Source organism: Sinohyriopsis cumingii, chromosome 19, assembly GCF_028554795.1.
Source record: "Sinohyriopsis cumingii isolate HCF-2022 chromosome 19, ASM2855479v2, whole genome shotgun sequence".
Classification (NCBI taxonomy): Eukaryota; Metazoa; Mollusca; class Bivalvia; order Unionida; family Unionidae; genus Sinohyriopsis; species Sinohyriopsis cumingii.
In genome coordinates this window covers 37,154,277-37,180,763 of record NC_142979.1, presented here as the reverse complement: position 1 = coordinate 37,180,763, position 26,487 = coordinate 37,154,277, and the positions used below count along the sequence as shown (strand labels likewise).

General features: G+C 36.5%; 1 long non-coding RNA gene across 2 annotated transcripts; it reads left to right on the top strand.

Annotated features, from left to right (window-relative positions):
* Positions 1 to 399: 399 nt before the first annotated feature.
* Positions 400 to 25,512, top strand: LOC149775452 (uncharacterized). Of its 2 annotated transcripts, XR_016416583.1 has the most exons (9): positions 400 to 780; positions 1,294 to 1,415; positions 5,343 to 5,457; positions 22,284 to 22,410; positions 22,756 to 22,845; positions 23,707 to 23,903; positions 24,402 to 24,559; positions 24,756 to 24,862; positions 25,311 to 25,512. It is a non-coding gene; the product is annotated as an uncharacterized LOC149775452 (long non-coding RNA). The 2 variants fall into 2 exon arrangements; XR_016416584.1 differs by lacking the exon at positions 5,343 to 5,457.
* The last annotated feature ends 975 nt before the right edge of the window (positions 25,513 to 26,487 follow it).

Here is a 26,487-nt window from a genome sequence, read left to right as displayed (position 1 = left end):
TAATTTCTTTTCCTACGTTAGGCCTAATACCTGGTATGTTTCTTAGTGTGATACACACACACAAAAACCAAAACAACACCAACAACATTTTAAAAAACCCACAAAAACGAGTGGCGCGCCGAAGCCACGGGCTAAAATGTTTTTTTTAAATATTTATTTATAGTATCAATCACAAATTGAAATATATCCAGTATTAGCGTTGGAAAAGAAAGTTTTATTTTTGTTATATTTTTTTAAAATTATCTCATCCTAGCGAAACACTTTCTGCAAATGACCTTAATGAAGGAAAATAATAAATTAACCTAAACCACTTTGAATGTCGACCGTAACTTGTATTTACACGGCATCATGCGCGGAAAAAAATACCAACTGAACCGGGATTTCAGACAGCAGATGAACTTGATTCGTTGAACTTCATGAGCACAATCAAACAAATGCAACAGTGAAAAAGTGGAACTATGAAAAATCGAGAATGTTAGATTTGCGGAGGATTTATTCCAAATTATTGTCTGCTAATAGAGAATTCATGTCAGTTGCTGTGTCAGGGATGCCCACACAGCACGCTGTCCAAATGTGAAGTTGCGTCGTGCTGAAAAACATAACACTGTGCCATAATTTATCTTATGTCATGTAAAGAAGCTGCTTAAATTATAGTATTTAAAATTTTCTTCATTTTGTAAGAGCTCAAGAAATTAATTCTGGTTTGAAAGACAAGATGACGGTAAAACTCAGAAGACGTAGCTGTACAGTACCGTTGGTGTTTGAGACATCATAAAAAAGGTAACTGCGTTAACCTCGCTTTTTGTTTGGTAATATGTTGGAGATCATCTTTTGCAGATCTTCTTTGAGCTTGGAGTAGCTTTTACATTCTAAACATTTTTATTTGCACTTCTCTGCTTAACATGTATTGCTGGGATATCATATAGAATATGAAGTCAGTATAATGGTACTATATTTTAAATATTTGAATGATAAATTACTGATAAATGATATAATGATAAACTACAAAATAAATAATTTGCCCATTATCCAAAATATGTTAATTAAAACAAACATTGAATGTAAATTCAGATATAATGAGCAGTTGTAAGAAGTCAGAAATAACATTTTATCAATTGAACCAGTTATGTGTTATCATCATCAATTGTAAAATAAACACATGGAGACAAGTATGCTTAAATTCTAAAATTAACACACACACACACACACACACACACACACACATGGTAGTTTAATTTAATACAGAAAAGGTGACATTGATATATGCAGACCAATATTTATTTTCTTTTTCAGATACAAATTAAAAAGCCTAATTCTGAGAGTTTCACCTACAACATTCATGATGGGAAAGGGCCACTAATTAAGAGCTGACATATGTGGAAGAAAAATACCATCCATGTTGAAAAGGGCTAGAGGTAATGTGAGAAAACATAATTTATCAATCTGAATTAACATTATTGTTGCTATTTTATCTCAACTGGTCAAAAGGCTAAGTGGGTTTATGTAATGGTCCAGAGTGTGTTATTTATTTCACATCTCTTCTGTCTTTCAACAGTAAGAAATTAGCTACTTTGGAGTCCATAGTTCTGATCAATTTGTTTATATAAAACTTGGTTTTGGGCTTAAATCAACATCTTGGATAAATCTAATAATGAGCAAAATCCAAGTATATACACGAGGTGATCATGTATAAGATTAGTTGAGTTCTTTTAACCAGCCTAAAAGCCATACTTCCACAATATAGACTAAAATCATTAAGTTGTCCTAGAAGTTTGGTGAGTGTTAACCATTAATAATAATAAGGTGATCTTTCACCTGACTGAGCATGTTACCACTGCATGCAATATTTATACATATAGTGCAGTTTTTACTAAATTTAAAATACATGCTTATATAAATGAGATCTAGATTGAAGAAGTGAAGATGCATACAAATACACGAGGTTATAACCACTACTGCTGATTCAAGTTTGATCATACTTGGCCATTGGGCTTGTATAGTCAAGCTTCACAATGATGCTTATTATGAGTGTGATAAAATATGTTAATGAAGTGACCTTGCATCTGATTGGCAGAGTTTCTTACGACTTGCACAACAGTGTTTATGATCAAATTTAGATCTGACTTGTTTAATTATTTGCTTGTATGTCTGAGGTGTAAGCAAATTATATGCAAATAATGTGGTGGTTCTACATCTCACTCGCCATTCTTGCTACTGCTCTTAAAACTATTTCTCATTAATTTTATCAGACTTGGTAAATAGATTTATCTCATCAAGATATAGCAAAGGAGCAATTTTGTAAAAAAAATATTCATTCATATTAAACTCAAATTCTGCATCTGATTGGTTGACCTTGCAAATGCTATAAGGGCTCTATTTCTGACAAAAAGATTATTTTGATCTAATGTAGCAGAAATGCTTTTATGATCAAAACATCTAACATATTTGATAACAAATAAGAAATAGTTTTTCATGTAAATTTGATAAACATTGATAAATCGGTTCATATCATTAAAAGCTTGGAAGAGTTTGATTACATGCGAGACCTTCACATATTAATCATGCTTTATTTAGAGAATTATTTTTGTCAGGATTTAGTAAAATAGGTAAAATCAATATGGACTGGTTTTGTTATGTACAGCAACACTAGTTGTTTACTGAGTACTGAGGGAATTGGAGTAAGGCAAGGGTACATTGCAGTAGGTAACCTGGTTGACTTGATAACAGGATTGTAACACAAACATTTTTATCAGGAGTCTATCATACATACCACTGATTCACTGCAGATCCTGCCCCCATTAGTTACCTTTTAATACATAAAGCATTTGGGTTTTTTATGTCACAAATCCCATAGGGATTAAAATTAACATCATAGGTCTCACTGGATAATTTTGTATTTTGACATACACCTAATTTTTAAGGTAGAAGGCATGAACCTAATTATCACAAGCCTAGCATTTCTAAATTCACACATAAGCTAAATCTATAATGTGGTTTAGATTTACTCTGAGTTAGGCATGGAAATAGGTTGGCTTGTTAGTGACTGCCTGTCACAGTTAGATGAGCATTGGAGATCAAATGCGTAACTTGATCTGCAAATGAGCTGCTGACCTTTATGTGTGTCTACTACAGAGGCAAATATAAACAAATCTAGATGGTTGAGGGTTGATGAAAAAAGTATGCTAATTTGTTATAGTACTAGTGAACTTTATTCATGCATAAGCCACATACTGATTCTTTTAGCTGCCTTGTCACAGAAAAATATTGAAAATAGCTATTTCTTGTCAAAAATGAATGTAAAATTTAGGAGATGGTGGCAGTGATGGTTCAGTATAGAAATCAATAGCTGCATCAGGAATTAACCTGATTACTGCAGTCAAAATCTCACATGTATGCTTTCTACAAAAATCATTAGTTTGTTTTTGTTAGTATCTTCAGTGTAAAATTATTCTCATTTTTCTGTAATTGGTCATTGTCGGATGAAAATTCACCAGATAAACTGTCCAGTGAGACCATAAAATACACAATTAGAAAATAAAATAAATTTATTCTAGAAAGAAATATTGCATGCAACTCTGTGACACAAATGAAATTAATGAGAAAACACTTAAACAAATGGCTAACATTACTCATCTGGCTTATATAACTTAACAGTTGGCCATTTCACTGTGGATAAGTCAGGTATATCTAGTATTGTAAGAACAGAGCCTAAACAGTAATCTCAAAACTTTTATCAGATCAATTGCATACTTAGGTTTGGAAAGTATTACATGGGAATTATGTTAATTTTTAAAGATCAAAATGTACCTGCATGTTTTGACCCTACCAGAACCAAACTAAAAGCTCAAATGTGTGCAGTGCTTTTGCTCGTCACAACATAATTGGGATTATAACTGATAACCCTACCCTCTAGCACACATTTAAGATCTTTAGAGTTTTTAAATACAGCCTTCTAATTATATAAGTTTAATTACATTGGTTAATAATTAGTCACATGTGATGACACTTGTAACTAATCAAACCACAGCCACTGAGAGCAGACTAAGCACTGATATTTATATGGTACAGTGGCAATATACAGTCTGTCTGCTGCACAGTTAGTTACCTGCCCATTAAACTGACAACACATGAAACAAACTGGAAAATTCTGAAAGCCTTGAATTTGACTTTATTTATCTGTATGGTAGAACAGAACATGAGTTGAAAAGCTTTTAATGAAAGACCTTGATATCAAACCTAATAATAACTGCAGGAGTTATATTATGGATAATTAACCATTCTCTCAGTTTCAAACTGGGCATTCCATCCCATGGGGTTCTAAATGTAAACCAAGTGTAACTGATATCCTAATGAACTGTAAAGACCATAGCAGCACAACAGCAGGGGACCAGATATGTCCAGATCCAGGAATCATAGGCCAGTTTCAAACTGATAATGAGCCACATAAAAATGACACATCTGCTAGAACTTATGTGATGAAGATAACTTAAACTGCATTATTATTAATCCTCCTCCTCCACATCATCATAATTGAGATGCATCATATATGTTTTATTGTAAAATAGTTTATGCAACATAATTCAGTGAAGACCTTTACTGCCAATTTACCAGTGAACCATTTGTTTCAATGAACATATTTTATGTTGTAACAAGGAGCATCATTTAAACATTATGATACACTTATCATACCTGTATATGAAATCTTAATACTAACACTTATACTTGCAATACTACTACTAATAAAAACACCTGCACTGATAATTTGATTATGTTCAATTGGACTTGTATCTAAATGATCACCAGCTGTATGAAAAGACATATTTTAATATATAGATATTGGATGGAATACTAGTTACCACAATTGAATAGTCATATGATAAATGATATATTATTATTTTAAACAATTTATATTTGCAGTGAAACATACTTTTACATTATCTTCCCTTAAATTTCATTTATAGAGCAGTATACTCTGCATTCATTAAATTACTGAAATGGTTAATAATACAACAACAAATACTGCAACTTCCAGAACCACAAAAATCAAAAGATATAAACAAAAACTTCCCTACATGTATCAACAGTTGTCACTTTATAGACAGAACCATGAAGATTTAGGACAGGATGTTAACAAATTAGGTATTCAAGTTAAAAAGAAAAAAAATAACAAGTAAGCTTACTACCAAAAAAATCAAACATTAACAGTGAATTTTAGTACATTCCCAGGAAACAGAATATATAATTTTTCTTAACTTGATCTGATACATCTTAAATCTATAGAAAATGTTTCATATTGTATGACTAAAATATTATGTAAACAAAAATTCCATAACTTTTCTCAGATGCAACATGCATACCCCAACCCATCCTTCTTGATCATAAAGTATACCAGCATTCCACTATAAGATGGGGAGCTATAGTTGCTCAGTGGTTAGCTTTCTGGACCTGTGAAATAAGGTAGGTTCAAATTCTACCATCGGACCAACCTGGGTTAGCTACCATGGTGCGTCCTTGGGCAAGGCACTATACTTAAAGTGCCTTGGCACTAAATAACTTACTTGTGTTGCTTTACCATAAAAAGCCAAACCAAACACAAAACAACAACTTTAAAATATGAGTTGTGTCACTACTAAGTAAAGGAAAATCATACTGAAGAAATGTTTTTGTTAATACAGTTTAATGGATCTAAAAATCTCTTTCTTCTGTAGGAGTTTAAAATGTTAAATTAAAAAGGTCATGGTACACATTGCTTTGTTCGTACACATCAGGCTCTGTATCCCATATCCAGCTAAAATTTTCAGTAGAGTCTCAATAAAAAATATTTTAATCTGGATGATAATATTCTTTCTCCATTCATATATTACACCAGCAAGATTGATCCAGATAATATTACATTTTACTATAACACTGGTGATGAATATGCCTCATAACAATTGACAAATGTGGAGAGAATGGAGTTAAAATGAACTCTGATTTCTTTTCAGCCATAACACAAGATGATCATTTATTATGAAAAAACCTGAATAAAGTTGGAGTTCATAACCATGACAGTCTTGATATAATATAAATTCAATATATTATTGTTGTCTTGAGGTATAGTTCTGTATATTACAATCTCACACAAGATCAGGGTATATTTTAGTACCATACAGTTAATTCAGGATTGTATTAATACCTATTCTGGTGAATGAAAACTGAATAAGTTTTACTATTTTGGAACCAGTTGCAATAAAGTTCACTACACAAGAGAAAATATGACTTTACTGTAATATCTAAAATGTAAAATCTGCAAACAGAATACTTGCTTGACTTTACACTTCAACTATATCATAATATTTATTTGAAATGAATTTATACAAATGGCATTAAATTGGGTTTCAGGCTGGTAATGACAATGGTCACACTGACTTAGACCCAGGGTGGGCAACCTTGTCACCAATTGCCACAAGTGGCAAATTGGCCATGTAAGTTTGGCTCAGTTGTGGCATCGTATGATGTTTTTCACTTCTCATTCGCCACACCTGTGGCTACATTGAAAAATAGTTTGCCCACCTCAGACTTAGACAACTAGTAAATTATGAAAGAAAAATGTCATTAAATTATGCTTTTCTGGATTGCTAGATTAATAAGTTATTGTTGACTTGAAGTTAGAATATTATGTCAGTGAAGATAACACTCACAGTGACTTTGACATTTTGAGCTTTTTGTGAAGACATTGGAATTATGTGTGTGAAGTGCTAGATTAAGTGTGTGTGTGTGATTTGGATTTGTTACATTACAAAAAAATGTAATGTAATTTAAAAAATTACTAGTTTAAAAAACCTCAATCATATCATGGATTAAGTAATGATTAAATTGTATTGCAAAGATCAAATCAGCAAGGACAACACTCACAATGACTTGGGTATTCTATATCCCTAAGAACATTTTTGGACCTATACTGTATAAGAAATTGAATCATGTATTGCAGCATAAGAAAAATTTCTCTGGCATAGAATTAGAGTCTTAAATACAGAAAATCAGTACATACAAAATAAACGTGTTGGTGTGTGAAGATAACACTCACTTGACAATATAGCCAAGTTCTTATAACAAATGATATAACTATATGTAGTTTGCTTGTAAAATAAGTTAGGAATGAATATTAATTATATAATTTAGAATAGAGAAAAGCACATTAAATTCCATCAATAAATATTTTGTGCTTAAATAAAATCTTAAACAAAAATGTACAAGTCCAAAATATTTTGTTTTAGTGCTATGTCTTACTACCCAAAATAACGGCCATGTATATGTGTTCCAATGTCAATTGTCATCGGAATGAATAGTCCAAGTTTCAGGAATAGCTCACACACTTGGCAGCCTATATCGACACTCTTCCACTAATTTATGTGTAATTAATATACTTACAGTGCTGTCTTTATCCTGGTGGAGTGAAAATATGACACCAGCAAACGGACACATTTTCATGTTCCATTGACATACTTTGAATTTTTTGCAATGCAACGGTAGTCGAGGTACGCCAAAGTTTGTTTAAGTAGGTTCATGTGGGGAATATGTTTCTTGAATGAAACAAAACATTGCTTACAGTTCCAATAGGCAAAACATATTTTTATTTGTTTCCTTAAAGAATAATGTTTCAGCTTAACCCGATTTTGGCATTCCTGACTTTCATCGCTTTCCAGCCAACTGAAATGTGGGCCAACAAAACTTGGAAACAGGTCCGGTTCTTTTGTGAGAATTTGAATTTATTAGAGAAAAGACATCAGGATAAGTAAAGTCTGACAAAAACATTATAACTTTACTTTGTAGAAATGCATTGTTATTGGTTACCAGTTGTGTGTGATATTTCTGAAAATTTGACTTTCATTACACTGTTAGTCGACATCAAAACGCTCCACACAGCACCCTTCGTTAGGCAGTAAGACCCATCAGCCCCCCAACAAATATATTGGGTGATGTGTCTTATGTTATCGGACTAGTCCAAAATATTGCTTAAAGTTTCTAAACTATATACAGAACAGTAAGAAACAACTTAAAGAAAATAAATAACTTTTAAAAAAGCTCATAGTAATTGCAATATTAGTTAGAAAGCTGCTGAGCTGTCTTCATACATGCAGCCCACAACACCTTATATACTTATGACATATTGCATAAAAACCCCAGCTTGTTAGAACCTTTAAACAAACATGGGACTTAGTATCGCAAAAGTACATTTAGTAAATCTGCACAATAATTATATTTAAAAAATTACCAACTTAATAGTTTACACATTAGTACCTAATGATTTTATAGCCAAGAAGAAAAAAAGTTGATTTCTAGTGGTACATGCCATGTTTACTGCTGCTGCTCATAGCAAGAGTTCGAAACCTGTGTTAAGCTATGCATTTTTACAGTATGATCGAGATACACCACATGACAAGATTAGTCAGCATGTGTTTGTATCAAGTGAAATAAAACAGAGAAAATCAAAATTTAAACACAGTGACATACAGAAACTTAATATTGGTATAAACACATTGAGAGTAGCGAAGTGGGACGATATAGCGTCAATGGGACTTACCATTAAAAACCACCCTGGGACGATATAGCGTCAATGGGAAATTTAACATTGTGGAAACCCCTGGGATGATATAGCATCAAGGGGAATTTAACATGGGAATATGGGACTGTTTAGAGTCAAAGGGAATTGAACAGGGTGGGACTGTATAGCGTCAAGGTGAATTTAACATGGGCAAAAAAAAAAAAAAAATCTTGGGCCTGTTGAGCGTCAAGGGGAAATGGAGCAGGGTCGGGACCCTATTTTAATAAGGTCCCGACCTGATGGGTCTATGGAAATGGAACAGGCGAAAATTGAAACAGGGAGGGGTCTCTATTTTTTATTTTTTTTAAAACAAAAAATAAAATAAAAAAAGGGTAGGCAGTGAAAGTCAAGATCTTTTCGAGACCTATGAGTGGCCCTGAAAAGGGCCTTTGGGTTTATGTTAATATGCCCTTAACATAAAGGGCATCTGTGACTTCTTCTTGTCCTTAGGCTTCGCCTGACTGCAGGACCATAGACTAAAACTCTTTTGAGACATCCTTGCCTCTCCACATAGATCCTACGTATCCATAGACTGGTATATGTCCTATGGACAACTGTCCACTTGGATCGGACGTACATCGGTATGTCTGTCCTGAACATCATCGAAGACACAAGCGTAGAAGATTGAACGTTGGTCCACATGTTGAGGCGCCGAGAACAGGTGAAGGAATGCAGTGAACTGCACTTATTTATAGGGAGAGGAAGGATTGAAACGGAGTTCATTGACCAATCCAAACACGCGTTACAAAATTCAGTCAGCCCACATCCAATCCGAAGAGAGCAGTCTGTGACGTCATGTGGTCTATATAGATTTGCTAGCACCTGTGTGCAGTCAATTCATGCGACAGTTTTTCAACATGACGGAAACTCAGAAAACGATAAATTGGGGTGCACCAGCTGTGGAGACTACCCAAGGGAAACTGGACTTACTTTCAGAAGAGGTGAATTGGGATTTTGTGGATTTTCTTACCTCGCAAGAATTTGTTCCGGAACCTTCGTCACCTTCTCCTTCATTACCACACGTGGAGAAATTTAGACAGAGACAGAAAGAAGAATTGGAGAAATTTATACAACAGCAAAAGGAAGCGGAAAAAGCTTTTCTCCTACAGCAACAGCAGCAAAATGAAGAGGTAAGAAAAAAACAAGAAGAAGAAGAAGCAGCAGCAAAGAAACAAGGGTGTGAAAATCAAATGGTCACGGTACTGTTAGACATTTTAGCGGAGTTAAGAAGTCTGAAACAAATGTTATCAGACTTCTTTATTACGAACAAAGAGAATACGACCTTCCCGAGCTAAACACTCCAACCCTGTGACTAAGCCTCCTGTGCCACCCTTAGTGATTTCAAACAAATCATCATCATCAACACTACGCAGTCCAGAAGTAGGCCTTGGCCGTGGCAAAGGCTTAAGGCAGTTAAAGTTGATTGCTTAAACTCACCCCTACACCAAAAAAAGGCCCTTTTCAGGGCCACCCACATCTATCGAAAAGAGATAGACTTTCAATTGCCAACATCCATTCAAACTATAAAAAAAAAACATTTTACTTCTATAGTACATGTGTATGAGTGTGTGAGTGTAGGTTCTTATTTTAAAATCAAAACCCAAAGACACTTACCTTTTAATACCTAATTTATTCTTTTATAAATATTTACAATCCAATTCACAATTCACAACAGAGCACTTTAAAAAGTTCATAAACTTCTTCTGTCTCATTGTTCACTCTCTCAGTTTTTTGAATTTCTTCACCACCACAGTCTTTTCCTCCTATTCCTCCTCACTTTTTTCTCTTCTTCTTTTCTTCTTCTGTATCTTTTTCTTCACCTGTTTTCTTCCTCTTCTTCCTCTGAAGAATCCCTCTCTTCTTCTGACTCCTTGTTTCTTTTTTGGGCAATCTGGAGACCAGTGTCCTTTTTCTTGACAATAATAACAGGTATCTTGACTTCTGTCTTTTCTAGCCCCTTTTTTTCTTTTTTGACGGTCTGGACACTCTGAAGACCAATGCCCTTTCTTCTGACAGATATAGCAAGTATCTTGACTTTTATCTTGAAAGGAAGGAGAGTAGTCCCTCGGCTGGTCTGAAGAGAATATTTGGATGACCCCTCGCAAAGCTCTGATGAAACGTTCGATCTGGGTAGTCTCTTCCATCGTTGTGCTCGGTTTGAGAGTGAAATGAATAGTGAAAGGACAAGACACATACCCTTTTATATACGCTGGTCTGCTATGACTATAAATTAGTCCATGGTGTTTAAACTTTAGTCATTTGACTTTTTGCTATCAAGATGAAACGATCCAATTCATTTGAGAAGAAAGAAGAAGAAAGTAAGAGGCAGAAACGTGCTTTATCGCCTCGTACCAGGGCTGAAGTCTTGGCACAAATTCATGCCAGTGATTTTGAAGAGGACATGAGTGAACCAGAATCCAAACCCTCTAAACAAACTTCACCACCCTTAGTCAACCCTGAAAAGTACTATTCCATTCAAGAGACGGAAGAGCATCCCTCTAGAAAATTTAGAACTACAGCTTACAAATACACGGTGAAGTTTAAAGATTTCAAGTCCGAAGTACTGTTAGAGAAAGCAGAAGGGTTCATCACCGAGATGTGGATTGAAATGCTCAGCATGTTTGGCTTCTCCACCCTGTCTGAGCGAAGGACAAGAACGAGTGCATTGTTCAACTGGTCTGCACACGTTTGTCAGCCCTGCCTGTTACCAACAACATTTGAAGATGCAAGGTTCACAGAAGAAATGTGATTGTCAACTGCTGAGATTGTGCCCTACCTGTGGACAAGGCATACTTACCAATAATGACAAGGTACACCTATGTCGAGGAAAGAAAAAATGTCACATTTGCTGCCACATCGTGGACTTGGAACACGAATGCTATGTGCAAAAATACCAACCCCAACCAGAGAAAGAGATCGGTCACAAGAAGAAAGGCAATTTCATCTTTTTCGATTTTGAATGCATGCAAGAGACTAGTATTCACATTCCTAATTTCTGCGTGGCTCATCGAGCATGCGAGAAGTGCATTCAAGAACCTATTTTCAGTCATTGCCCTCACTGCAGCAAGATTTCTGGAGGACGTGAAAAAATCTTTTGAGGACCGAACACACTAGCTGATTTCGCTCGATGGGTCTTACACCCCATCGACAAGACGTGGAGCCAAGAGGACATCGAACGTTACGGAGATTGTCATCGTCATGCCACAGTGATGGCTCACAATTTCTCCGGATACGATGGACAGTTTCTTCACAGATACTATACAGAACATGGCACCGAACGTCCTAAAGTCACTTTGAATGGAGCCAAAATCATTTTCATGCAAGTGGGACAAGTACAGTTTAAAGATTCGATGACTTACTTAGCCATGCCTTTGAGTCGAATGCCTAAAACGTTTGGAATGACAGAAATGGCTAAAGGGTGCTTTCCACACTTTTTCAATACGGAAGCCAATCAACACACCGTTCTACCCCATTTGCCTGAGGCTCACTATTACGACCCTGACAACATGCGTACCGAACAACGAGAAGCTTTCTACGCTTGGTACCAGGCTCACGCCTCTGACTCTTTCGACTTTCAGGAAGAAATGCTAAAGTATTGTCGTTCCGACGTGGACATTTTACGGCGTTGCTGTGGAAAATTTCGAGAACTGTTCATGGAACACGGAGGGGTCGATCCTTTGAAAGAAGCTTGCACCATTGCCAAAGCATGTTCCTTAGTGTACCGGCAACGATTCATGCCTGAAAACACCGTGGCTGTCATCAGTCCTCAAATGACCAACTATGTCAAACGTCAATACTCGGTCAAAGCCCTACGCTGGTTATATTACTTGTGCGACAAGGAAGACAAATGGATTCAGCATGCCCGCAACGGAGGGGGTGAAAAGACCATCAGAATGCATTCGGTCGATGGTTGGGACTTAGAAAACCCCAAGATTGTGTACGAGTTTAAAGGTTGCTTATTTCACGGATGCCCCGTCTGTTACCCTGACCGTGGCACTAAAAATCAGTTTTTACAATGAACCATGGAAGACTTGTACCAGGCCACATGTCAGCGACGCCTAAAGTTAGAACAGGAAGGATACTAAGTGGTGGAAATGTGGGAACACAAATGCCATCACCGTTTGAAAACCGATCCCGAGTTTAAACGCCTCGTGGAAAGTTACCAGTTCATGGACCCCCTGAACCCGAGGGATAGTTTGTACGGTGGAAGGACCAATGCCACCAGTTTGCTGTACCAAGCCGACGAAGAGAAAGGAGAAGAAATCAAATACTTGGACGTGTGTTCACTGTATCCCTACGTGTGCAAATATTGTCGCTTTCCTGCAGGGCACCCACAATTGTTGACGGAACACATCGATTTGAAAAACATTCGACAATACGAAGGCTTGATCAAATGTAAAGTTTTGGCTCCCACTGACTTGTACCATCCCGTTCTACCTCACCATTGTCAAGACAAACTGATGTTTCCTTTGTGCCGTACTTGTGCTGAAATGTGCAACCAAGACCAGCCTTGTCAGCACACCCAGGAAGAACGGGCCTTGACGGGGACGTGGGTCAGCGTAGAATTGTTCAAAGCTCTGGACATGGTATACCAACTGTTAGAAGTGTATGAAATTTGTCACTTCCCCAAGACAGAACAATACAACAAGGGTGACCCCACTCAGAAAGGCATTTTGGCAGACTACGTGGATGCCTTTTTGAAACTAAAGCAAGAAGCCAGTGGTTATCCGTCCTGGTGTCACACTCCCGAAGACCAAAAGACATTCAAAGAGAAATACTGGGCACAAGAAGGCATTACTTTAGATCACATCGATAAAAACAAAGGCAGGCGATCGTTTGCCAAAGTGATGTTAAATTGCTTGTGGGGTAAAATGGCACAACGACCGTGTTTACCCAAGACAGAATATTTGACAGAACCTTCCTGCTACTTCCAGATGATTCACAACAAAACTAAATTCATCAAACATGTGGACGTCGTTCGCGAAGATTTGATCTTAGTCAATTACGAAGAAGATCTGGACTTTGTAGAAACCGATCCTTTTGGAAATGTCATCATTGCAGCTTACGTGACAGCTCATGCTCGCTTAAAACTGTACGAAGCTTTAGAACTGTTAGGGGAACGCATCCTGCACTTTGACACGGACAGTTGCATCTACATCGATCACCCGAGTCAACAGCACCCTAACATCGAAAGAGACTGTTTAGGAGCCTGGACAGACGAGCATTCTGACGACAAGATTCTAAGTTTCGCCAGTGGCAGTCTTAAAAATTACGGCTATGAATACCGGGACAAACAAGGAGAAGTGCACATGAAGTGTAAAGTGAAAGGATTGACTCTGAATTATCGTACCAGTCGAGTGGTGAACTTTGGCGTATTGAAAGAAGCTTTGCAGTCCAGAGAAGATGAACACTTTAAAGTGACCACCTATCAACCGAACAAGATTGTACGTTTACCCACTCACCACATCGTCAGTCGACCCTTGGAAAAAGTCTGTCAAATCGTGTATCAGAAGCGAGTGCGGCTTCCCAATCACTTTACATTGCCATATGGACATGTCGGTATAAAACATTGGTTGTAAGTGGATAGCCACTCACCAGAAGCATGACTACGCCACAGCAAGAATCAAGAGAGAAACCTGATGAGAACTCCAAGTTCAAACCCTACCATTTTCCAGTCTTCTTACCTGACTATTGTGATTGTGCCCGTCGATTGGACACATTTCAAAAATAGTTTACGGATAGGGAAGGATTACCTTCTTCGCATGTTTTAGCTAGAACAGGATTTGTCTACTTGGGACCTGAGTCAGGATTGGGATACGAAGTACAGTGTTTCGCTTGTGGACTGAAGTTACGAATGGATCTATGTATCTATAAAGGTTCAGCTATTCTGGAACACTCTCGATGGTCTTTGCACTACCCTTACCTTTCTATGGCCTTTCCACCCATTACACTACGGTACAATTATGACGGTACCTTAGAGACAGTACCTTCAAAAACTAGATATAAAAAAGGAACGATGTACAAGCTTGAGACTGCATTGTGACTAGTATAAAAAGGGGCTATGGTCAAGATCGATAGTTCATTGTGACTACCAAGACCAAGCGAACAAGATGAATACTTTCAGAGAAACACAAAACAAGTTCAGAAAGGCACAACTCAAGTTTGGGGCTTCTGAAGTGGAATGTGATTGTGAGCCTTGCGATTGGAACGATGCTGTACGCTGTGACCTTAGCGATGCCGTAAAGCATCATGAGAACTTTGTTCTCACTACCCCTCTCATGGAAAGTGATGCTATGCGTGTCAAACCTGAGGGATGCGAAAGCGATGCTGCTCGTCCTCTTGGACACTTTACTGGGTTTCATTTTAAATGTGGATGTTCACCTTCACGTCTACCCCCCTACGGATGTCATCCAGCCCTGAGCAAACTCCTGTCCATGTCACCCAACCCTCATCGAAACGAACCTGTGAAAGACGAATATTCGTTCCCTGTGTGTTTGTCGGAATACTGCGACTTTGAAAATCGTCTTCAATCATTCAAAGGAAAATGGCCTAAGTATCTGGGAGGACCGATCCCCAAAGAATTAGCCAGAGCCAGATTTTTCTACTTGCACGAAGGGGATAAAGTCAAGTGCTTCAGTTGCGGTGTGTCACTTCACCACTGGGAACCACAAGATTCGGCCTATCTAAAACATGCTCGTTGGTCACCGAATTGTCATTACTTACCCTTAGTGGGACCGAGACATTGAAGTAACTTTCCATGTCGTGAAAGAAGAAACCAGATTGGTTAGGAGTCAAATGTTGGACATCATCGAGACCAGTATTTAAACTTCATTTCAAAAACGATATTGAATCATTACCTAAAGAACTGCAAGAGAAGATTTACAAGGAAGTATGGCAGGGGCTTGCCAGAGTGAAATCTCAATGGGTAACTGTAGAACTTTTATTCCGAGAAATTCACAAGAGATAAGTGAAAAAAGTCAACCAGTGTGTTAGATTTCTCTGGGTCAAAGGTGCATTCATACTATTATATCGCTTTAGACCGTTTACATCAAAAGAGTTCAATGAGATTCTTGAACGTTACCCTGAATGGCAGTGGTCTGAAATTACTCACTATGTGGATTACTTTTGCTCTAGGAGAAGATTGTGAATTGTACGTTTTAAGTGATGATCTTGGTAATATAAGATTTTAGTCTTAGGGGATGTTTTCCTTCACGTCCGCGCTTTAACGATAAGAACCCACAGTAATCGTCATTCAGACCGTGTGATCGACGAGAGAATCTAATCCGAAACCGGCTAAGCAATGAAATTATCTAAATTACACTAATAAATACTTACATAAAATATATATTTATCAAATTTGGACCAATGGCGAAGACAAGAATTCGGTCTCCCCGAACTCTCCATTTATGAGAGGCGAGTGTGATCGACGAGGGAATCTAATCCGAATCTAGCCAAAAGTATTACAAAATAAATACACTCACAAAACAAGTACCAAATTCTGAACAATAGAAAAACTCATTTTATCAAAACTAGCCCACTGACTGATAAAACTCTACAAACAAATATCATTAAATTAAAAAACACATAGTTCAAATACCAGGAAGAAATATACAGGGGGTGGGTGGTGGGAAAAACAAAACAAACCTTCTCCACTTCTCCTAACTTAATACTCACCTAACACCCTAACTAACAGCTCCAAAAGTCTATCTTCTACATAGGTGACAGCTAAGACAAAAACTAGGTATAACCATATAGTCCCAAAATAGAACGTATAAGGTCGTCGCAAGAATAGACCATCAGGGATCCCCCGTATTAAGACCCTAAACTTACACATATAAGGTAGTCAAAAAAAAAACCAACGACTATCGGGCCCGGCGGCACAATGCTGCAAATATAACAAATATATAGAATACCACCCCAAAAATTACTTGTATAAGGTAGTCAAAAAAACCCAGTGACTATAGGGCCAGCAGCACAAGGCTGCAACCAAAATTTACAACTAGATAATTAGGACCCAAAAACAATTACTCAGTAAGATGGAAATAACACCAACTCCATCCAGGGCCAGCAGCACAAGGCTGCAAAACCAATCGACAAATACTGTCACCTAAAAGCTAACATCGACCTCAATAGACTCTATCTCTCATAAAAACAGCACAGAGTTTTTATGATTCAAAATTCCAAAGACGGAAATTTAGAACAAAAATACCCTGGATCGGAAAAACCCTGCTAACCTGTGGCAAGACAACTCCGCCCGAGCCTGACCACTTTCACCCTTTGCGACAAACATACATCAAAACACATACGTGCAGTGCACGCATCATAAATTAAAAATACGGACTAGATCGGGTCCAATCCTACTAGTCGCTAATCAATGCAAATGAATGACAGAGTGTGTGCTGGGTCCAATCCCACTCAAACAAAACAAAGGCCTTACAATCAGATCGACGTGTACACAAAAGTACCTTGACCTGACGGCCCAATCAATTAGTGTTCTGTGAACACATATATGCCTGGAGGAAGTGGCTCCATTCCTTCCTCCAAGGAGTAATCAGTTAGGTGCCTGTGGCATCATAAACCAGTAGTACATGCTCAATGCGAAGCGCACGCCACTATAATTCAACTCAACAACAACAACAATCGTTCAGACCATTCCACGGAATAAACAAAGAAGATGGAGGTGACAAAATTATTCAATCTATTAAGAGATATCTATTTTTGGATAATGGATGTTGAATATGTTGTAGGAAGAATAGAAAAGGAATGGAGTGATGGAAATAGGCAAGACTTGTTAACTATTCAAGTCAAAGGACTAAAGGTGGCCGGAGATCTCATCGCAGGGATGATAGAAGAAGAAGTCAACAAGTCAAGAGGATTTACTGACCCACCTTATGTCAGAGTGGGAAGTTTGAAGGAAGCACTGGACCATGTCATCCAAGTCGGGTGCTTCCTGGAAAAAGTATTGTATTGGATGGAGTGGCGATACGTAAAATGGGGGTTTGACCAGTTGACAAAAACGGAAGAAGTAATGAGGAAAGTGCTGACGGAAGAGATAAAGAACATCAAAGAAAGGTGGTCTAAGGAAAGAAAAGAAGAAGAAAATAGAAAGAGAAAAGAAAGCTTTGAGAAACTCAACAATAACTGGATAAGAATACAGGAGAAATTCCGAGTGATAGGTCATCCTGACTGGATGCATGAGTCAGAAATAAAGAAGAAGATGACAGGAATATTGGTAAAAGTTAGAAGATGGTTGAAGAAGTGGAAGAGTTAGAAGAAGAAGAAACCCAAAGGCCCTTTTCAGGGCCACTCATAGGTCGCGAAAAGATCTTGACTTTCATTGCCTACCCTTTTTTTTTTCTTTTTTTTTTTTTTTGTTTTAAAAAAAATAAAAAATAGAGAACCCTCCCTGTTTCAATATTCGCCTGTTCCATTTCCATAGACCCATCAGGTTGGGACCTTATTAAAATAGGGTCCTGACCCTGTTCCATTTCCCCTTGATGCTCAACAGGCCCAAGATTTTTTTTTTTTTTTTTTTTGGCCCATGTTAAATTTCCCTCGACGCTATACAGTCCCACCCTGTTAAATTCCCCTTGACGCTAAACAGTCCCATATTCCCATGTTAAATTCCCCTTGACGCTATATCGTCCCAGGGGTTTCCATAATGTTAAATTTCCCATTGACGCTATATCGTCCCAGGGTGGTTTTTAATGGTAAGTCCCATTGACGCTATATCATCCCACTTCACTACTATTGAGTATATATTTATAAATCTGAAATGGTTAATTAAAATAGTTATTAATCAAATTAACAAGGATGCCAGTTACTAGCTTTGATACTCTGTTTTTGTTAACTGAAAACATGTAGACTCAAGCCACATCTATAATGATAATTTCTGGCACTTTCAAGGCTGATATAACCCTTTCATTAAAACCTGCAAACATTTTTGACAATTTTATCTGCACACATAGCTGTACATTTTATACACATCTGACTTGCCAGTATTTCTCCCAGCCATTGAGCTACCATTGGCAGAAGAGATCTTTTTGCGAAAAATATTTCCAAATCAAATTCTGTTTGGTTACTTGTAAATCGACATGGAATAGCACAACCCTAGCACAAATATTACTATCCCTACTTCGTGGAGACATTGAGGCTATGACATTGTAGCTACTCAACCTTCTGTCCTATGACCATTTTGAATTTTGCGCTAGATATGGCTGTTACCAAATACCGGTGTCTAAACAGTACATAGGTGCTTTCTGGAAAGATTTGCATGCAGTAAGATTGCACATCAGATCCACAATATTTCCATCAATATCAACACAGATTGGAGGGGGGCCTTTGAAATTGTTTCTACATATTTAAACAGGTTTTCAATGAATTGTTGCTTTTTGTTTTTATTAGCAGGTATTTATACATTTATAAAATGAGTGTCCTCTATCACAATATGTATCAATCTTCCTGCAAAAAAGTTTCCCTTGTTTTTTTGCTCCCAAGTTACTCCCATTTTATTCTTGATAAAAGTAGCTACCCCTCCCTTTACATCTCCTTATAATCATTCACAATTATAACCCCATTTAATTTTTCCTCATATGAAGTTATTAGTTCTTTAGTCAACTTATTATGTGTTTCTTGTATGAAAATCATATCATAATTTGTCTTGTTGTTTAGTTTATTATTATTTTTTTCCCTATTTATTCAGTTTAAATTTGCTCAGGCTATATGGAAGTTTTTTATATCCATTTTCGCCTCTCCACCAGGTTGTCGCATTTTTGGTTATACATTAAGTATTATTAGTTTTAATTTAGAATTGAAATATCACCTAGGGGATCAAATAGTAATTTATTAGTCAACATGTAGACCCACTCCATGACCTTCTTGAATCTGTAACCCAGAAATTCCGATTAACTATGCATCTTTTAGAATCATACAATACATTATATAAAATATAGCAATGTATACCTTAAAACAATACTGCATTTTAATCCAAGTTTCCAATTGTGCAAGAAGTTGTCCCGCACATGCAAAATCATCCGCTACCCAATATGTAAACTTGTCGCCAGAACATAAATTTTCAAAAAATTCCCCAGCGTATAGTCTGTTTCTAAATTCTTTAGTAATTTTCCCCCATCAACAAGACGCAAACACATTGCATCCTATTTCATTGTTGTTTCTCTTCCACATAATAGCTTATTTTTTATAAAATGTTAAACTTTACTAATCTTTTTTCAAGATCACTTTAGTTTGCAAAAATATATCTTGTCATTTATTGGCATTCTACATTGAATTTTGTAAACTAGCTATGAACCTGACCTAATTACTCAACTTAACTGCTGACAGAAACAGTCTACAGTAAATGTATTTCATTTCTATAGCTCGATGGATAAACATTACATCTTTTCAAAGCTGTGCACAGAATAGGCCGACATATCAAGAGTCAGGAAAAACATGGGGGTGGTATCCCCTGTGTCCAAAATTAATATCATTTTAAATAGAATATTCTAGTGACAGTTGCCTCTTTTCAAATGGTAAGCATTGCTTTATTTTATTTTCGTCAATCTGTCAAATTCGGTATGCATTTTGCTTTAATATTTGAGATGGAAACCTTAGGTGCATAGAAATGTCAGACAGCATTGTACATCATGGATGGTGTCCAACATACTTTTATGATCAGAAAACAAAATCCCATTGTTTTAGTTATGGCCACTGATTTTAAAAATATTCATCGAAGCTAAATATAATAATAATAATAATAATGAGGACTTTGTATAGCGCCTAATCTTTAGAAGTTCTAAGCGCTTTGCAACATTCGACAACATAAAAACATACACAATGATATGATTGCAAAAACAAACACCATGAAATTAGATAACATAAAAAACATGCTGAGAATATTTAAGGTAGTTAACATTATTAAGTCTTTAAGTTTGTTTTTGCAGTCAGAATAAGTAGTTTTGAGATCACTCTTGAATGGGATCACTGAGTCTTTGTGTCTAAATTCAGTGGGCAATTCATTCCATGTTGCTGGGCCCTGGTATGCAAAAGAATGCTGTCCATATGACTTTGTTTTCATAGTGAGAATAATGAGTATATGATTGTCGGAAGAGGGGCGTAAGTATCTTGCTGGTGTGTACACATAGGTGAGGTCGGATAGGTATGTTGGACTAGAGTCTGTCAGTGAAACGTAGCACAGAGAACAAATTTTGTGTTTGATTCTGGATCGAATGGATAGCCAGTGTTGGGTACAGAGCAGTGGGGAGGTGTGCTCTGATTGTGGTACTCTAAGTATGATCCAAGCAGCTATGTTTTGAACTTTTTGAAGTCTCTGCAGTAGATATTAAGATGAACCAGACAGAATTGAGTTACCATAGTCCAGTCTTGAAAGTAGTAATGAACACACAAGTGTTTTAGTGGCATCAACTGAAAGATATCTGAGAATGGAGCTGATGCGTCTCAGCTCAAGATATGCAGCCTTGCATATGTTCATGACATGTTGGTGCAATGTGAGAGTACTGTCCAGAGTAACACCTAGGTTTTGTACTGATTGTGTGAATTTAATATTGATGTTGCTGATATTTATTGTTTGAGGTAAAGGATGTGAATGAGAAAGTCTTTGTGTTGTGATCAGAATGGCATCAGTTTTATCATCATTCATCTGCAGCTTTTTACAAGTCATCCATGATTTCACATCAGAAATGCACATCTCTACACCTTGGATGGTAGCATCAACTTCAGTTGGGTGGATAGATTTGTATATTTGGGTGTCATCAGTGTACAATTGGTGAGACACTGGATGATGATCTATGACACTTGAGAGCAGCTGAGTGTACAGAATGTAGAGAACAGGTCCAAGAACAGACCCCTGTGGAACACCACAACATAGATCAGCTGGGCTGGAGTGTAATCTATTTGCAGACACAATTTGTGTCCTGTGGCAAGGGCGATATGCAGATTGTACATTGCTAAAAAGACTGTTTGAATTCAGACAAGATACAAGCTGGGATCGATAAACCTTTTCTAAGATTTTTTTTTATGAACTGGAGATTAGAAACCGGGCAGTAGTTCTTTAAATCGTTATGGTGTAGTGTTAGTTTCTTCAGCAGAGGTTTTACAATGGGAGTTTTGAAAAATGATGGAAATTATGCTGATGAGAGAGAGGTATTAATAACATCAGTTAGTGAAGGCAATACTGGATCTAAGCACTCAAGCAGCAGTAATGTTGGAATTGGATCAAGTTCACATGACTTTGGTCCACTCTAGGATTATTACTTAAGAATGCATTTATTGGTGGTGAGAGACTAAATACATGACTTGATACTTGTGTTTAGCATTAATTGGAAAGCTGAAGATTAGTAATCGTTTGACATACATATCTTAATTGTACCATTTAATTTGCAAAATTCAATGTAATTTGCATTGGTAAAATGTGTAGCACAAGAAAAGTCATTATGAATCAGAGATAAATCATATCTTTGTTTTGTCTGGAGCTTGACTAATTTATTGCACATTTCTGTACACTATTTTGTCTTTGATCCAGGATTATTCACTGCATTCGGATGCATTTCATGGTGAAAATTCACCAGCTGGATTTAAAAGTGGTGAATATTGCTAGCGATTGTTCTGCAAACCCTGTATGTCACAAGGAGTCAGTGTATTCAAGGACTCATACAGTATTTACAAATTCTCATTGATATTTCAGATGAAAATGAAGAACTGAAAAAAAGATGAAAATCTCAAGTGGAAACCTTTCTGGTCAGCCATCTCATCCAAAACCTCCTGAAATGGAGAGTATTTTGCAGACTCCAAGATTTCCTCTTATCCTGCTGGTATGTTCTATCTAGTTTATCTGGTCTCTTTTTATTTTTTATCAATTGCTTTTATACCATTCCACAATTGGAAATTCTTTATCAAAAGTATGTATAAATTTCATCATTTTTCTGTCTGTTTAATAAGATGTGTTTAAGAGTACTTACTTACTCATGATGCTGTATATATGAGATTAGATGTTTTGTTAAAAAAGAATGCATTTTGTGATATATTGTATCACTGCTTTATATACAGTGGTCATTGCAACCAGTATGCATTTTGTTTACATGCCAAAAAATCCAGTCTGATTTCTTTGTTTCTTTTTTACTGCAATTAAGGACTAGTGATCATTTTTATACATTTAGCTGCATCCAGAAGGACAACACCATCACCATCCCCATCCACTCTGGAGTGGAGAATATAAAGATTTCTCTCTGCCAGTTCCTCTGCAAGTAGTAAGTATTGAGGATGGAAAAAAATGTACATTATAGAATAATGAAACAAATACTACAGGTGTTGACTTTTATATAATCTCTTATTTCATTTACAGCTCACTAAGTACGAGTAAGTCAATTATACACTGTATTCATAAATTTAATTCTCATCTAAGGTAGTAGAACTGTTTTATGTTTGACAAAATGTTGGGTAATTTGTGGCAGTACACTAAAAACACATTTTGTGCATTTAAAAATGCTTATGTTCAATGCACGTAAAACTCATTGGTTTGTTGTCACTTCAGTTGATAATAGTTTTGTCATCTTGTAGACATTTTGAATGTTAGTGTTCAATGCTAAGGTCATATACATTGAGTCAACATCAAAATTTGTTTGGAAAATGGAAGATTATGACATGAAAGCACAAGCTCTTGTAGCTTAGATACTGTTATTTCAGAACATTGTGAGATGTTAATTAATTAAATTATAGGTCATAAAACATACTGTTCAAGACTTATTTGTGCAAATAAACAATGAATTGTTTTTCATTGATATGTCGACTGTTCATCATTCCATTGGTTTTTTTTATTTTCCTTTCTTATGTATACCATTGTTTTCTGTAAGTCAGACGCCTAAACCATCTACATTGAATGCAGACTTTACAGACACCAGCAGTGAAACAACATATCCAGGGAATAAAAACATAAAGGATTATAGGGAAAAGTTTTATTTATTTTCAAATAAACTGTACAAAAACCATGTATTTCATTCCATAAATATTTTTCATTGTTAAACCCATGTTCACTGTACAGATCTTTATAAGGAGTTTATAATAATGATCTTGATCTTTTCAAAACTAATTTCATCACAAATCTCTTACAGATTTCCAGTTCAATTTACTTATGAAACTGGACACAAATGTTGAGAATTTGTTGGAGCAGCTGGCCCTCCAAGTTCATACACAAGGCCCAGACACAGAATATAGAGCAGAAATTCTTGCAATGCCATGTGATTCAGTGGAGGAACTAGAGGGCCTTTGCCAGAGGTTGGAGGAGAATCCCAAACTCTCCAAGAAGATGGTAAATTGGGGCCTTATTTTCTATTTAAAAAAACTGTTATAACCTTTATTTGCTGTTGTGAACCTCAATATGCACTATGCATGTTCTGCGGTGCCTGTATAATTATTTTTGGGAGTGGGGTGAACATGTAGTCGTCAGCTGTTTTGTCTTATGGATGTAGGCCAAAACACGTTTAGAGATGAACATGCAACAGGTATTTTACTACATGCACTATTACATATTATGTGGCTATTTTAATTCAATCCTTGAGTGAATGTCATTTATGAAGTTAATAGATTCACGGTGGTTAATTTGGTTTATAATTGCTGTTAGTACATTGTGTTGCATAGTTAATGTTATCAAATTTTTTTCAAGTTAGAGAAAATAAATTTGCTTGCAAAACCATGGCAAAAAATAACCATATACAAGCATATTTTGTCACATCGATCATGAAATACTACTAATAATAATAATATCAGAATCAAAAAATAGTAATATTATTATTATTATTATTTTCAGATATGCTACTTGAGCTCCCTTGGCAGGTTTACAATTGGGGATAGCGTCTGCAGGATGATGAGAAAGCTTGGAACAAAATGACTGGCCAGAGTATAGTCCAAAGGGACGTAAAGGGAAAAAAGCATTTCAAGAGCTTGTGATATGTCAGGTTTTGATAAGTAAGTATGGCTTGATTTAAATTGTGTTTTTCATGTGGCTTGCCAGAGATTTTTAAATGAACTGATAAAGTAACTTGAGACCACATTTCAAAGTACATGTTTTAAAAATATTCCATTAATTATTGCTGGCATTTAGAAAAATGCAATGCATCCTTTGTTGTGAAACTTATTTTAAAACATTGTATTACTCTTGCAGAAGCCTGCTTGAAAAATAATGGCAAAGCAAAGGCAAATGGAATAGAAGAGGCCATATCAGAGACCCTCAAATATGCACCCAACCAACGCAGAATGATAAAAAACAAGGTAATCCAAATGACTCTTATTTCATCAATATTGGATTCAATTTCGTCTTTTAAAGCATAGTATTTGCAAAGCAGATGTATTTCTAAACTGATAACAAAATCAGCTTATCCTATTGCCCAGGACTATCAGAGCTAGAGTACAGCTAACTACAATATACATACATCTTGTCTGATCGGACAAGTTGGTCCTTTTGGAATTTTTATTCACATGAAATATTTGGACAAAATAAATTCATCTATGCGCAAATTGATTGCACTGTCCACTTGCCAGAAATGACAAGTGCAAAGTTATATTGTATCATGGCTTAACGATATTAAGGGAAGCACAAGTGCAGTGAAGAAAATTTCATACATTTTTATAATGCTGATTAACATGACTTCTGCATATATAAGTAGTGCTGAGATGATATGACTTTATTTAAGCATTACAGTTTTGTTTTAATTTGCAGGTGCCTGAGCAGAAGAAGTAATATATAAACTTTGCAGTGGAGTTGGAGACTGATTCTGATTCATAATCTTAATTAAATCTAGAAAATAAACATTAAAGTCATATTAAAATATCTGTTGTATTGTTTCCTTCTTTCATTTTTCTCTTAAAAACAAATGTCTGAACCTTTAGTCTGTAAATTCAGTGGATTCCTTATCAGCCCATCTACTTTTACCTTACACCATGCTACTTTAAAAAAAAATGAATTATCCCCATTGGGGTAGGTCTTCCCAACCCCTCACCCTACTTTGTCAACTCACCTGCCACATTTAAATCTAATGGAAGGCCCTGCTGTAAAGCCTGTTAGTAAAACTACCCAACAAGAGGATTTCATACATTTGGAACTCCTAGATGGATGGTAATGTTTTCATTTTTGTAATGTAGATTTGGACATTCTTGCCACCAGTATGGAATATGTGTTTCAGAAACACAAGCAGCTTTCATCAGATTTGCATATAGGTTTTATATGTTGTGAGTATGTTGTAGGAAGTTTGTTTTAATAACATTATACAGCATTCCAGCAAGTTCACCAAATCACATTGCCACAACGTTATATGATGTTGCTACAATCTTATGGCAATGTTATTTCAACATGTAACTGTTAGCTCTGTTACACCTCTCCATGATGATGACACCGACAGCCTGGAAGAGGACCCCTCCCACAGACTATTATGAAAGCAAGTTCAATTACAAATTTTATTAAATCTCTCTAGGTCTTCATTGCTTTCATGGCCAAATACATGGAAATGGAGGAAAATGAGGGTAGATCATATGATCTGAAGCCAGTGGAAATGGCAGAAAAGTGTCTGTATTGTTCACCAACTACACCTTGTTCTTACAAAATGTGGCTGTTACACATTCCCATGATGATGTCACTGACAGCCATCAGTGAGGAATGCCCCAACAAGCATAATACAAATTGCTTCCATTGTAATTGTTACGATTCCATTCTGACCGCTCCGATGTCCTAGTGGTTAGAGCATCCGCCTCAGAAGCGGGAGGTCATGGGTTCAAACCCCGGCCAAATCATACCAAAGACTTACAAAAATGGTATTAACAGCTGCCTCGCTAGACGCTCAGCATTAAGAGGTTAGTGTTAGGACTGATCGGCCTGGTGTCAGGATAATGTGACTGGGTGC